The sequence below is a fragment of the Mauremys mutica genome, chromosome 8 (genome assembly GCF_020497125.1).
Source record: "Mauremys mutica isolate MM-2020 ecotype Southern chromosome 8, ASM2049712v1, whole genome shotgun sequence".
In the NCBI taxonomy this organism is placed as follows: Eukaryota; Metazoa; Chordata; order Testudines; family Geoemydidae; genus Mauremys; species Mauremys mutica.
Window position 1 is genome coordinate 92893731 of NC_059079.1, and position 15555 is coordinate 92909285.

Sequence of the window (15555 nt, forward strand, 5' to 3'; positions counted from 1 at the left end):
CAGGCTGTTAACGTATGGTTTCAAAACCAAGCGAGTCTAAGAAAGGAGGAGAACAACACCATTATTATTTTTAATCAGCAGCCCCTCACAACTAATCAAGATCAGGGCCCCATTGTGCTAAGCATTGTACAAACCCAGAGGAGCAGACATCAAGGATCCAACTGTGCATCCCTTACACTGCCGAGTCCTCACTCCCACGAGCAGTTCCATTGACTTCAGCTGGTCTTCTCACAAGGGTAGATGCTCATCACTATGAATGAGGGTTGCACAACTGGGCCCCAAACCAAAGTTAATCTTGCTTATAAACCTGAAGAAACATGTTACACAGGCTTCGTGCCATACGCCCCATGTACCTCAAATTTCCATTGACTACAGTAGGATTTGACAGTGCACTGGGAGTGCAGGATCAGGCTCCTCAGTCTCTTTAACATGATATTATTCTAAGTCTGCTGGCTGCGTATATTACTATGCAAGGAAGGTAAGTTGTAACAGTGGGTTCTTACATATAAAAAAATGTAAGATCCTTGCCTATATAGAGAGTATCAGAGGGGTAGCCGTGTTAGTCTGGATCTGTAAAAGCAGCAAAGAGTCCTGTGGCACCTTATAGACTAACAGACGTATTGGAGCATGAGCTTTCGTGGGTGAATACCCACTTCGTCGGATGCATATAGAGTGTTTATTGAAAATTCAATCTAATAGCATGTTTGAAAGAGAATGAAATAAAGAACTTTAAGGCACAGGAAAGACTGTGGGGCTAAAAAGAATTCCAGAAATAATCACCGTGCATTTTGAGGGCTGGGAGTAATGTGAGTAGGGAATCAGAATCTGGCCCTCAGTGAATTTGCTTCAGCCATGCCTCAGGTATTTGCTTCCCACATACCTTCATGCAATCAAGTTTTACTGCGTAAAAGTTCATGGGAACTGAATTTCAAAGTCACGTGTTTTAAGTTACCAGAGTGAGAAGACAAACTGGAAGTAATGACATTCTCAATTCAACCTCAGGAAGAGGAATAAAACCATGTCACCTGTCTGACCAGTAGGGTGACCAGATGTCCCGATTTTGGGGTCTTTTTCTTATATAGGCTCCTATTACCCCCCGCCCCGTCCCGATTTTTCGCATTTGCTGTCTAGTCACCCTACTGACCAGTCCCAACTAACCAACACAGCTCAGACAGTAAATACTCACAGCTGTGATCAAGCCACAGAGTTAAAAGAACCTTCTAAAATAATAAAATTCCTTCAATTAATGAATAAATTAGAGGAAATTGCAAATCAGCTCATGGCACATGATATACTCAGTTTAGGAATTACATAAGGTTACATATTTTCTTTGCCAGTAATAAATTCACTGTAAAATTTGATTTTCAATTACAGTGGGCATGGTTGTCTATTACTGACTAATTATGAATGTCAAATAAATTTACTGTGGGCATGGTCATCCATTACTGACTGTTTATGAATGCCAAAGAAATTATTCTTTCAACTTCCTTCACAGAAATATTTTAACTTATTGGTATTTATCTTTTGTAGCTCCAATTCCATTATGTCTGTTACCTAAGGGTGTGAGTGTGTGGAAGGAGGTTACTAGAAAATGCTATCTTAATAAATAATACCACTTTAAATCTTCATAGAACCTCACACCCTGACCTCAACAGGGGGGAAGGATAGCTCAGTGGTTTGAGCATTGGCCTGCTAAACTCAGGGTTGTGAGTTCAATCCTTGAGGCAGGCCACTTAGGGATCTGGGGCAAAAATTGGTCCTGCTAGTGAAGGCAGGGGGCTGGACTCAATGACCTTTCAAGGTCCCTTCCAGTTCTAGGAGATGGTTTATAATAATAGGAGATATACCATTCTTGCAAATATTAATTGTTCATCATAAATCTCTCTATGAGGTTTTACAGATGGGGAAACCAAGGCACAGCATTTAGGTCATTTGCCTAAAAATCACATAGCAAACTAGGTGCAGGGCCAGGAACAAAACCCAGGAGTCCTGAGTCTCAGACCCTCTACTATAATCATTAGGAACGCAATTCATTATTCTTTTGGTAGCCAGAATTCCCACTGCAGACAATGAATGTTCCAGGGGTGATGGGATGGGCCACATTAAAAATGAGAGAACAGTGTACAGGTCCATCCATGGGTGGGAGGGCTTCAACCTTACAGGGGAGGCTTTGCAGGCGATTCAGATTTTTCTGTGACCATTTAAGGGTAGAATGCAAACTAATTAAAAAAATGGGAACTACCCTCTGTAAGCAGAACTAACAGGTTGATTCAGCAAGCGACAGGATTTAAATAAAAGTGGCAAAACTCTCTGTATTGCGACATAAAAAAGGAAGGATCATTAAAAACACAATACACAGAGGTCGAAGGAAAGATTATGGATATGAACCTGAAGTCCTTACTCACTCAAAACTTCCATGGTAGGTCAATGGGACTTGTATCTGAATAAGAACTGCTGGATCAGATGCTAAAATGGTTAACATTTTATTCATGTGGTCTTCTTTGGACAGATGAAAATCACTATGAAGTTAGAAAGGAAGTCATGTGGGGAGAGAATGGGAGGGGCGGGAAACAGATGGGGCAGCAAAAAAGATTAAGTTGGCCAAAAATGCCCATCATAGAATGAAACGCATACAAGGCCAAATGGAATGTGGAATTCTGGAAAATGTGACATCTTCATTATCCAGGGATCATGGCAGAAAACTGAGCAGAGCCAGGCAGCGCTGTGGTCCAGGAGCAGACCCAACAAGGTGGGCAGAGGGTGCTGATCATATGCAGCTTGGAAAGCAGACTACAGAACAGAGTGAGATGAATGCTACAGCAAACAGGGAAAGAGAAACACAGAGGAGGTTTCTTTCCAAGACTGGCTTCATGAGTGGGGCTTGATTGTGGGAGAGCATCTTGTTTTATTCATCTTTAATCAATAAAGATATTTGAAACACAGAAAGAAGGGCAACCAGCTCCTATGACCTTGATCCATGTGGTCTGTCTCCTCTGACTAAGCTTATGACTCCCTCCTAACTGAGAGTTCTCTCTCACATAAACAAATACGCTAGCTCACCTCTCACCATCCCATCCTCTTTCCTACATGCTTCCATTTTCCCTGCGGCTTCAGACTCTAGCTTCTTCTCGCTAACTTTTGTTTTTGTTTCCAAAGCTTAGAAATGCAATAGCACAAACTCACAGCCAGCCTCAGACCTGAGTCAGGAAAGGTTAACGCTAAGAATGTGCTGAAGTCCCCTTGAAGTCAAAAGTTAAGCACATGTTTAAGGCTCTCCCAACTTGAGAGCTGAATAAAATGGGCCCAAGCCACTCAGTTTGGTTTGGGATTTCTAACACTCCGAAGTTCAGGGTGGGAGATGTCAGTTCTAGGGGATGGATTCAGCCCATTCTATAGAAACTGGCGATTTGTGCAATTCAGACCTGGATTTGCAATTGGATTCCAACCCACTCCTCCCCTTTGTAGCAGGAGATTTGATTTGGGTTCATCTTTGACCTTAAAGCCAGATTCCCATAACCTTACTCATGTCAAAGAGTGCTTTACTCCATGAGTAATCTCACTGGCTTCCACAGGATGACTTGCCAAGAAAGGTACCATTTAATGTCAGTAAGGGTAACAAAATCTGGCTGTTAATAATACTTTTTCTAAAATACATTTTATTTCCCTTTCTGAAGTAAAATTATTACAGCATAGGACATGCATTCATCACTGATCCTGTATTACTATAACCTAATCACCATCCGCAATTTAGGAGAGGCTGATCCTGTGAGGTACTGAGTACCAGTAAGAGAGGCTCAGCATCCTCACTTCCCCATGATGTTAACAGGAGTTGAGAGCACTCAGTACCTAACAGGGGATGCCCGCACCATGCAGAATCAGGCCCACAATGCATCCCATCTCCAGAGCACTTTATAAGCTCAAGCTAATGGCAATTCATCTGAACTGCTGCAACTGAGCTCTCGCTCAGAGCTCACTTTCACTAGCAAAGAGTGAGAAAGTTTGCTTTTTACAAAAGGCTAAAAATGATGCAAACTATTAAAAAAAAACACCCTGAACCCCAAGTGCTCATTTCATAGGGCTGAAAACATCTCCAATAATAAAACAAATCAGAGCATGATTTCTGCTGCTGCCTTTAAGCTGAACAGGCTGAGGACTCACTCCAGACCTTTAACATAACCCCAAGGGCAATTCTTTTCCAGCTACAGAACTTACTCTCTGAGCAAACAAGAACACATCAGAAGGATGCTTTGCTCTTACTACAGCAAAAGGCTGCAGTGAGGATAGGTACTTCACGTCTACTAATAAACTCAAAACACAGCTTATACGACAGTATGTTGTGACAATGGCCATAAAACAGGATCCCGTCGTGGTGCCTTCACATTATAGCAAAGCCATCCGCAACTGTTAGGGTCGGTTGCCATATCCTTTATGAGTCCTTGTTGTACTGGAGTTCATAGCTTTTTTATTTACATCTTGGCAATACCTCAACACAGGACCTATCCAGAGGGACACAGGTCATGGTTTCAGTTAAGCTGGCTTCAGAGAGGATGTTTGGGGTAAAATGGGAGACTTGGCTGTAATTTATTTTAAATAAGCCATCCCGTGAGACGATACTCCTTCTGCACTTTTTGATGTTTCCCTTTTTAAATTTGCCAAGCATCGCTTAATGGTGAAAACTGGCCACTAGAGCTAGTGCTATGTTAATACTTCACGTTAGCATTAGCCTTCATAATCGAATCATTCACCGTTCCATTAACAGAATGGCAAAGTCTCTAATGACCAGTGCACCCTATGCCTTGTTAAGAGTAGCACTGGTCATCAGCAGGTTTATAGGGATGGGAAGCCCTCACTTAGATGCGGGGGGGCGGGAGTGGGAGGGTTGACATCAAAGCACCTGCAGGCTCAGTGTCGTGTCTCCTTTGTTTTCTTAAAGACCAGCTATTTTATCCGCAGCCATTAAAAGAAAAAGAAAAGGCACAGCTATTTAACAATTGCCTCAAGGGGTTTAATCTCACAGTGCAAGCAGCACATCCTTTACAATGGAGCAAGAGCCCCGTAGGATTAAGAACAGGTTTAGAGATGTATCTGTATAATAAGAATAGTCACAGTTACACTAGCTAGAACAGTCATTCACAAAAGGTTATAAACACACATCCATCAGAACATAAGCCAACCACTGTGCATGGGGGTAGAAGAAAACTTCCCCAGGGGTATATTATCATCTAATTACCAAATGGTTGGTTTTTTTAAAATGTTCCTCTGAAGCATCCGGTACTGGACACTACCACAGCAGGGATACAGGACTACATGGACCATTGACTACCCTAAATTCCTTCCCCAAAGAAATCACACAGTATTCTGAGCCCCCTTTGCAAACACTTAGTCACAGAGAAGAAAGTTCAGAAGGGAACAGACTTTACTTTGAATCATCTTTGCTTCTGATCCTGAGCCGTTGTTCCTTTAGCATTCTTCCTTTGCAGCTTTCACGCTTTGAGACATCTGCCCTATTCCAGAAAGTGACTAAGTAATTGCCCGCAAAATGTAAACATTCAAAGCACTAGCCAACTATTACAGTCGCTGCCCAGCCAGAGGACTTAAAATCATGCTGAAAGCAGATCAGTAAGGGGATGATGCAGTTACTAGTCGGAGATCTTAGGGAATCAAACAAAAGAAACCACCTACCTTGCGAGAGGGGAGAAAGCAGCAAAGAGACTGAAATAGTAGCCAGGAGTAGGGCAGCAACAACCTGAAGCTGCAGCTCAGGAAAAATAGCAGCTGTGGGCACTGCACTGCTATGCAGTTTGGATAGATGGGGGGAAGGGTTGGAGCCAAGTTTCCTTTCTGGGGAGTCTTGGTTTGAGGCAAGTGGACTTGGGATCAGAGAGGAAGAGCCAAGCCTATTGCAGGGAAGTTTCCTTTTGCAGATTGCAGGAGGAGCCTGCAGCAGTCACAAGAGGGGAAATACACCAGAGAGCAGGAGGGAAAGACATGCAAATGCATGCACACACTGACACAAGGGAGGAAGTAAGGTGGGAGGGGGGAGAGTGGAATAAGTGGGGAGTGTTATTAGTGAGGTAAGGCAAAGTGATAGCTCTAGGATGTGGCAAACCTCTGCCACTGTAGTTAATGCTGATCAGATTGGCACCGGTTCTCCAACTGCAGAAGCATCGAAGGCACATTGTGTCACTTAAACACTTAACAGATCAGCACTTTTCAGAGATCCCATAATAAGACATTTCACAGGTCAAGGGCAAAGACAATCTTTTCCGATCACTCTGCTACTTCTAGGCAGGGTTCCCCCACCCCCAGCTTCTGATGGAAACAGGACTGTCTTTGTCTGGAACAGTGCTTTAGAAAATTATTTTTTAAAAATATAAGTGAGGTTATACATTCTGCTACTGATTTAAAATCACATGTGGGGAAGGGCGGTCAGGATCAGTGACCTAGGCTGAATTCCCTGCCCCATGCACTCTTGGCAAAACAGGCAATTGCCCCCTGCTTTCCTCTCTGCAGAAAGGGCTCAATCCTGCAAGGTGCTGAGCACCATAGGTTCAACCCAGCAAAGCTCTTAAATACATGCTTAACTTCAAGGATGTGGGTAATCCCCATTGCCTTCAATGGGATGATTTATAAATTTAGAGTTAAGCAGATGCTTAACTGCGTTGCTGGATCACAGCCAAAGTGTTCAGCACCATGCAGGATCAAGCCCAATTTACCCATCTTTTTCCTAACTGTCCAGCTAAACCCCTATGTTAAAGATTCCAGTCAAGAAGCAGACACACGATGGCGCTTCCAATACTAATGAATACAAATAATAAATTGCTGCACTAATAATATAGTGCCTTCGCCTCACAGAAGAAGTGCTGAGTTGCCTTCCTATCCATGTGTCTTTGAAGCGAGCTGAGAATGCCTGTCTGCTATGGCTGTTATAATGTCTCCTAGGTACTTATATGGCCCTCATCATCCTGGTATCTGAGCATCTCACAACCTTTAACATATTTTCCTCACAACACCCCCACGAGGTAGGGCAGTGCTATTATCCCCATCTTACAGATGGGAACAGAGGCACAGAAAGGCAAAGTGGCTTGCCCAAGGTCACACAGACATCTCTGGAAGAGCAGGGAATTGAACCCAGGTTTCTGGCTAATGCCCTAGCCACTGGCTTATCCTTCCTCTCAGGGGTCAGACTGCATGTGCTGGTACAGTCTCCAATCCAAGAAAGCTCCACCCACTACTGACGCCAAAATGAGATCCCACTCACGGCACATGGTGCAGATTTTTTCACAACTGGGAGCATCATGCCTCCCCACTTTACACAACTGTGCAATGGGGGGGGGGAAGGGAGTAAGAGACTGCACATGGGCAGGCCAAAACTGCAGCCCCCTGCACTCCTGTTACCACTTTGTCCCTTCTCCACTCACCTGGGGCAGCTCACCACCAACAGGGCAGGGAGAAAGGAACAGAAGGTGGAACTGTGACTCTACTCCCCTGCAAATTCTCACCCTAACTGTTGGCTTAGGCAGTTTGCAGAGATTCTTGAGGGCAAGCTGCACTTGCTTTCAGCTTAAACCCCCAGATAGACCTTTCACAGGCTGGAAATTCCTCTAGCCGGGGTTCAACCCTTCTCCCCCAGTTCAATCCTTGTTCCTCAGGTGTTTCCAGGTGTCTCTTTTGGCCGGGAAGTCAGTGAAGAACCACAAAGATGTCACTCCCCTGCCTTAAATAGCTTTTGCATATGGCAGGAGCCCTTTGTCTCCAACTTTTTAGTTCCCACATTTTTCAGTGGAAAAACATTGGTATTCTGTGATGGAGTCCAGTACCAGGTGACTTGGTCACATGTCTCTGTAGGGCCATAGAAGCTGTTTGTACTGTCCTCAGGAAGACTCCCTGGTGGGATATTAGCATCTTCTAAGACCTATTGTTCTCCCTAATGACCCTTTCCAGACAACCATCTAGACTGATTGCATTCTGTCTAGTGGGTGTTCCCCAGGTATAAACACATTTGTAATAGATGCATAGACAATATTCCTAACGTCAGATACCAAAATGATACATGCATACAAATAGGACAATTATATTCAGTGAATCATAACCTTTTCAATGATATCTTACATAAAATACATCATAGTTATGCCATAATCATATCATAATAATATTACTATGAAGAATTTGGGGCATAAAGCCACACCAGGATGGAGTCTTGTTTGTTCTCGTAAATCATAAATAAATAAATATTGATCCAGGTTTGTTCACTGCAGCTCTTGTGGTCTCATAAAACAACATCAACCAACAATTAAAACAAGGCCACTGGCCAGGCCTGCAGCCAGAACACCAGAAAAGGCAGCTCTCCTCATATATTTCCACAATCCCATGCGACCTCTGCCAGCCCAGCCTATGTGGGCAGCAGGCACGTGTACCAGGTACAGCTCTGTTCACTAGGGAATAGGACTGTCATGGGCTGGCTGGCCCTTTGAGGCAAGCTGCCTCGGCCTTGCCCATGACCTAGAAACTAACCCTCAGCCTCTCTCATGAGCTGATAACTAAGAGCTAATTAGTGACCCCAGCTGCCTGTAATGGGGCTTAATTAGAAACTGACCCCAATTAGTCATGCCCCCCACCCAGAGTGTGATTGATTAACTGCCTCCTGGCCAGAAGAGGTGGGGCTAGACTTTAAATAGAGCTGAGACGCAAGCAAAGAGGAGGGAACTCTGAAGGGAGGGAAAACCGGAGTGCCCCTCTGGGAAGAGACAGGCTGATACCCACAGGAAGCAGAGTAGGTTCCTGTGTGAGGAGCCAGGAGCTGGGACCTATGAGGGGAAGAAAAGCCCAGATGGGCCAGAAGAGCTGGCGGTTATGAGAAGCACTGCAGCAGGGTATCCATCAGCAAAGCTGTCAGAATCCCTGGGGAAGGGAGGCTGCAGAGGAATCCAGCTGGAGAAGGAAGAGAGGATATTGGAGGAGTCTGAGGGACAGAAGAATTACTAGTTTGGAGTATTTGATTTTGAACTTGGCCGTGGAGCTGGACCTTTAGTTAACCCTAGAAGGGGACTGAACAGTGCATGACTTGGCCAGAGGGCTGAGCCCCAGCAGACGTGGGAAGGGAGTTCAGAGAAGAGACGGGCAGAGCAGGCGGCTGTCAGAGAGAATATTGGAGGCCAAGTCCCCTGCAATGATGTGTCTGGGCACACAAGGGCGCCCCAGAGATAAGGATGCCTGTCTACAGGGATACACCAGACTCATCCCACTGTGTTCAAAGGCTCCAAAGTAGAGGTAGAGTAAAATTTTGACAACTGCTTAAGGGTATGTCTACGCTGCAGCTGGGAGTGAGCCGCCCAGCCCAGACACACACACACCGGTGGGGCTTGAGCTAGCATGCTAAAAGTACCTGTGTAGATGCTGCAGCCCAGGCTCTCTAGGAGACCAGGTGGTCTTGAGAGCCAGAGCGGCAGCCTGAGCGGCCATGTCTCTACCGCTATCTTCAGCATGCTAGCGTGAGCCCTGACCGCCCAGGTCTGTCTACCTGGGCTCGGAGGCGTGTTCCTGCTGCAGTGTAGACATACCCTAAGGGACTTAGGAGCCAAAACGTCCACATCACTTTTGAAATTTGGGACTTAGACACCTGAGTCATTAGGTGCTCTTGGAAATCTTTCCCTCTGACTGAAACCGAGGGTCTCCTATTGCACAAAAACATTCATGAAAAATGTATTCTTATTTCTTATTGGAAAAAAATGAAAATTCACGTTTCTCTGAGGGGCTTTACCCCAAAGTAGTTGACTCGATGTACTAGACGATCCTGTCTGGAGGAACTCATCAGTGGGAACAGAACCCACGACTTTCTGCATCAAAAGACTAGCCCCAGCACAGCAGAGGTCAAGCAGTTACTTAACTCACTGTTACCATCAAGCACCCTCTGCTGACAGTGTGTCAGGGGTGTGGTAGGTTGGGTTTAGGGCATGGACAGGCCAGGGTAATGATCTGTATCCTCCATTATCCTCAGTGATCCTCCTATCCTACCCCACTCCCCCGCCACACATTTGCCCAGCTTGGCTATTCGGCCAGGCAGTGGAGACAGGCTCTGGTCTTTCATGTGTAGCAGATAGTCAGAACTGACCCCTAATCCTGTCACAGCCTGGGCTCTGGTAAAGGAGCTGCTGATGGAAGAGGCCCCTCAGTAGGTGTTTTATAATGGCACTGCTACCCATACTGCCTCAGTCACACTCCCGGCCCTGCCCAAACTCCCACTGACCTCAAAATACAAACCAAACGGTACTTGGAAAACATGCCCAAAAAGTGGAAAGAAAATGCAGGCAGAAACAATAACATCTGACCCACAGTAGCACCTACAGGCCCATCGTGCTTGGCACTGTGCCAATGACAGTCCCTGCCCCAAAGAGCTTACTGCCTCTATAGACAAAGCAAAGACACCAAGAAGTGAAGTGACTTGCTCAAGGCCCCGCAGCAGGTCAGTGGCAGAGCTGGGAATGGAACCCAGATCCCCTAGAGCAGCAATGCCCATAGCCATTAGACCACGTTGCCTCTATTTAAAACTCCCTACAAAGAGGAAGCAATACTGTAAGGAAGGGAACAGTACTAATGAGAACACCAACCACTAAACAGAAAATAGAGATTTGCTTTTAGGTTCTTACCTTATTTCAAATAATTTAAAGGCAGAAGGAGCGATGCTGAAGCCTTTCTGGAGATCTCTCGTGCCCCCTAGTGGAGACAAGGCAGTGATGCCAATGAAATAAATTTCAGAAAACTTTACTTTTAAAATAGCTTCTATGTCTTACTCCTGTATTTTGATCAGTTATTTAAAAACCAGATCAACATTGTATGCCACATGATCTCTTTCCTTCTCCATGGAGGAAATGCTGGACACAAGGAGCAGAGTCCAGAGGGAAGAGAGAGCAAAAACAAGGTCTTGACCCCAGTGGTCATTAAAGATCTCATGACTCTTTTGCAACAGGTAGGGGTATTAACTTCAGTGTCTTGTTCAAATCAGGCAACTATCCCATGTCAAACCATCTCTGCAGATTCAGTGGGATACAGTATCCATCACCTCCTGCCCTAATTGCTTGCATAAGGGTTGATCCATGCTGTTAAACAGCTGGCACATTTCAGCTGAAAGGTGGCTGTTATAATGATTAGCGAAATGAATCCTGCAGGCCCTGTGTAGGGGCTGAACATTCAGGATCATGCTGCTGCTATAGATCAGTGGTTCTCAAACTAGGGCCACCACTTGTTCAGGGAAAGCCCCTGGCGGGCCAGGCCAGTTTGTTTACCTGCCGCGTTCGCAGGTTCGGCCGATCGCGGCTCCCACTGGCTGCGGTTCACCGCTCCAGGACAATGGAGAAAGGGTGGCCAGCATATCCCTCGGCCCACGCCACTTCCTGCAGCCCCCATTGGCCTGGAGCGGCGAACTGCAGCCTGTGATGGGATGTTAGATAGGGTGAGATCTGAGTTACTACAAAGAATTCTTTCCGGAGTGTCTGGCTGGTGAGTTTTGCCCACATGCTCAGGGATTTAGCTGATCACCATATTTGGAGTCGGGAAGGAATTTTCCTCCAGAGCAGATTGGCAGAGGCTCTGGGGGGGTGGGGGTTCGCCTTCCTCTGCAACATGGGACATGGGTCACTTGCTGGAGAATTCTCTGCACCTTGAAGTCTTTAAACCACGATTTGAGGACTTCAGTAGCTCAGACATAGGTTAGGAGTGGATGGGTGAGATTCTGTGGCCTGCGCTGTGCAGGTCAGACTAGACCAGGAGTCGGCACCCTATGGCACATGTGCCAAAGACGGCATGCTAGCCGATTTTTAATAGCACACTGCTGCCTGCCGGAGTCCCAGCAGGCAGCAGCGTGTCATTAAAAATCCTGCCCAGCCCGTCCCGGCCCATCCCGCTCTTCTCCGCCCTCCACCCCCTCCCCCACGGGGCAGGGGGCAGAAGCTTGTCCTGCTGGCTCCCCTGCCTCTTCCCATAGTGTGCTGGGTTCCTGCCCCTCCTTCGCATCTCCCTCCCTCCCTCCTGGCCAGCCGATCAGCTGACGGCCCTTTCGAGGGAGGGGGTCGGGAAGGAGCAGAGTCAGCGTGCTCACTGCTCCCAGCAGAGAAGAAGCGGGGACAGGGCCTTGGGGAAATGGGGTGGTGGAATGGGGGAATATCCCCTCCAGCCTCCTGCCCTGACCCCCCCACACACACCCCAGGCCTCTGCCCTAACCCCTCTTCACACACCCCCAGCCCTGAGCCCCACAGCCCTGCACCCCCCCAGGCCCCTGCCCTGAGCCCCCTCGTACACACCCAGACCTCTGCTTGACTCCTTCATACCCCCACACGACCCCAGCCCTGACTCTGGCACTCCCACACATACCAGCCCCCCTGCCCTGACACCTGCACCCCCTCACATGCCCCCCGCCCTCTCTCTTGCACCCTCTCACATCCCCAGCCCCCCCACACTCCATACACCCCCCACATCCGGACTCTTGCACCCCCCACATCCCCACCCCCACCCTGAGCATCAAACGGGAGCTCCTGCACCCTCCTCCCACATTCCCACCTGTGCCCCTTGCACCAAATTGGAGCTGCTCAAGTAAGTGCCCCACACCCAACCCTCCTGCCCCAACCCTGAGCCCCCTCCCTCATTCTAGCTCCTGGCCAGACCCTTCACCCCCAGCCCTGTGCTCAGTGCACTCCCACCCTCAGCTCAGTGCAGAGAGAGGAAGAGAATGGGCCAGAACCAGGGAGAAGGCAGGTACCCACTGTATGTGGGCAGGGCTGGGACCCCAGACCAGCAGCGGGCTGAGCGCGTCCGGCAGCCGGGATCCCAGCTGGCAGGAGACAGCAGATGGAACCCCTGAGCGGCAGTGGGCTGAGCAGCACAGCCCGCTGCCGGTTTGGGGTCCCGGCCGCTGGCCCTGCACAGCCCGCTGCCGGTCTGGGATTCTGGCTGTCAGACCCTTGCCAGCCGGGGTCCTGGCCGCTGGCCCTGCACAGCCCGCTGCCGGCCTAGGTGAACAGAACCCCAGAGCAGCGGCGGGCTGAGCGGGCCGGCGATCAACATTTTAATTTAATTTTAAATAAAGCTTCTTAAACATTTTGAAAACCTTGTTTATTTTACAATACAACACTAGTTTAGTTATATAATATATAGACTTAGAGAGAGAGACCTTCTAAAAAACATTAAAATGTATTATCGGCACCCGAAACCTTAAATTAAAGTGAATAAATGAAGACTCAGCACACCACTTCTGAAAGATTGCCGACCCCTGGACTAGACGATCCTAATGGTCCCTTCTGACCTTAAAGTCTATGATTTTCAGGACTGGGCCCAAAATTAAGTTGCTGTGTTTTAAAAAATTTCAAATGCTGTAAAACAAGACGATCCTGGAATTCCAGGTCTTGCAAGACTGAACCCATTTAGCACAATTGTTGGGTCATGGATGTTTAATGTGCTATTTCTTCCAAATGTCTGGGTTTTTTTAAGCGTATTGCTGAAAACCTGCCACCCCCTCCTACTGCCCTAAAGGCCTGATTTTTCAGACATGCTCAGCATTTTCAATTTCCAATGAAGTTGGAGTTTTGAATGCTCCCCAGCAGGGCCGGCTCCAGGTTTTTTGCTGCCCCAAGCAAAAACAAAACAAAACAAAAAAGGGGCTGGAGTGCCGTGCCGCCCCTTGAAAAGTGCCACCCAAAGCATATGCTTGGGACGCTGGTGGCTAGAGCTGGCCCTGCTTCCCACCTCTGACATGAACAGCACAGAGATAGATTTACCTAACCAATTTTAAGAATGTTAACCTGTGTCTAGATGAGTCCTTCATTTAGCCCCTCTTAATTCTCCTCCCTGAGCTACAAAGGCAGAGGTGCCATCTTCCTGAGGGGTGCTCGACAACCCCCCTCCGTCCCAGGCCCCACACCCCCTCACCCCTTCCACCAAGATTCCACTTCTACCCCTTCCTGCCCTCCTCCTGCCCCTCCCGCCACCTCTTCCTGCCCCAGCTCCTCTCCCTTCCCCCCAGCACCTCTGGCACACCACTGAACAGCTGATTGTGACAGGCAGGAGGGCTGTGGGGGAGGGGGGGAGCTGATCCTTGGGGCTGCCAGTGGGTGCTGAGAACCCACAATTTTTTTTCTCATGGGTGCTCTGACCCCGGAGCACCCACAGAGTCGGCAGCTATTAACAAAGGTCCTATCCTATGTTGCTTTTGTTATTCTTCCACTCCTGGAGATCTCATCCAGTCTCCTTTCAGAAATTGACAATGCTATTCTCTCACTGGCCACAAGGGGTCAATGTTGTCCAAAGCTATACTTGTCACTGGGGCTAACCCTGTGCTGCCTGAAGAATAAGACAAGATCCAGGAGTTGATTCTAATGCTCCCCGACTCCCAGCCACACCTCTCCCTCGACACACACCTGGTATCTCAATCAAGTAGTAGTACTGTCACATAGTGTGGTGACTGATCACTCCAATGTCTGCTACTTGTGGTTTAAACCTACCAGGATGGGCCGCCTCCGAAATCTTTTCCTTTGCTGGTCCCACAGAGCTCAACTTTGGTGAGCTTCAGACAGCAGATCTGCTTGCAAATGCCTCTGATCGATCCTCATGGGTATGTTATTCCACAGCAGGGAGCAGGGTCCCTCAGTGGGTCAGTCCTCAGCTGGTGTAACTCCACTGACTCCAATGGAGATATATCCATTTACTCCAGCCCAGCATTTTGAAAAAAACCAAAACAGTTTATCTGCTGTTGAGTGATCTGGGCCATTAGATGCTCGTTTGTTAATAAACAATGCAGAAAAAACAATGGGATAATCTATTCTCGCTCTGAAGAACCCTCAAAGTCACAAGACATGAGATTTGTTTAAAAACTGAATCATGAAGGAAGTTTCCTTCTCCAAGGCTACAGGGCTGAGTTTGAAAAGATATAACAGAGTCATTGTCTTCAGCAGATCATGTGAAATGCTGCCAATGTCAAAAACAAACACTCCGATCTTTGGTCTGAATAAAAGCTTTTCAAGCTTTTGGCAGTGTGTTTCACTGACTATGGCTGTTTTGAATATAAACAATTTAAAATTGTGGTTGGTTGGTTGATTTTTCGTTGCGATTATTACAATACATTTATACCAAATTGTTAAAAGGGCCCAATTCATTGACTGATTCCTACTGAAGCCAATAGGGCTTGGGAGCTGAGGCCATCTTGTGGGATTGAGCTTTGTCAGAAACATAAAAACATAAGAGCAGCCATACTGGGTCCATCTAGCCCAGTATCCTGTCTTCTGACAGTGGCCAATGCCAGGTGCCCCAGAGGGAATGAACAGAACAGGTAATCGTCAAGTGATCCATCCCGTCGCCCATTCCCAGCTTCTGGCAAACAGAGGCTAGGGACACCATCCCTGCCCATCCTGGCTAATACCCATTGTAGGACCCATCCTCCGTGAACTTATCTAGTTCTTTTTTTAACCCCGTTACAGTCTTGGCCTTCACAACATCCTCTGGCAAAGAATTCCACAGACTGTCTGTGTGTTGTGTGAAAAAATACTTCGTTTCTTTCAAACCTGTTGCCTA

The 15555-nt window shown here is 47.3% G+C and overlaps 1 protein-coding gene across 4 annotated transcripts in view; it reads right to left on the reverse strand.

Moving 5' to 3' along the window:
- STK32A (serine/threonine kinase 32A) overlaps nt 1–14751 on the reverse strand; it is a 93883-nt gene extending 79132 nt beyond the window's left edge. For 2 of the 4 annotated variants that reach the window (XM_045028530.1, XM_045028533.1), the window contains exon 1: nt 5683–5957. The gene's annotated coding sequence lies outside the window, so the exon portion shown is untranslated. Of the gene's footprint in view, nt 1–5682; nt 5958–10646; nt 10699–14489 lie in introns of those variants that run through there. The other 2 variants (XM_045028532.1, XM_045028531.1) reach the window with 2 other exon arrangements.
- Nucleotides 14752–15555: the final 804 nt, after the last annotated feature.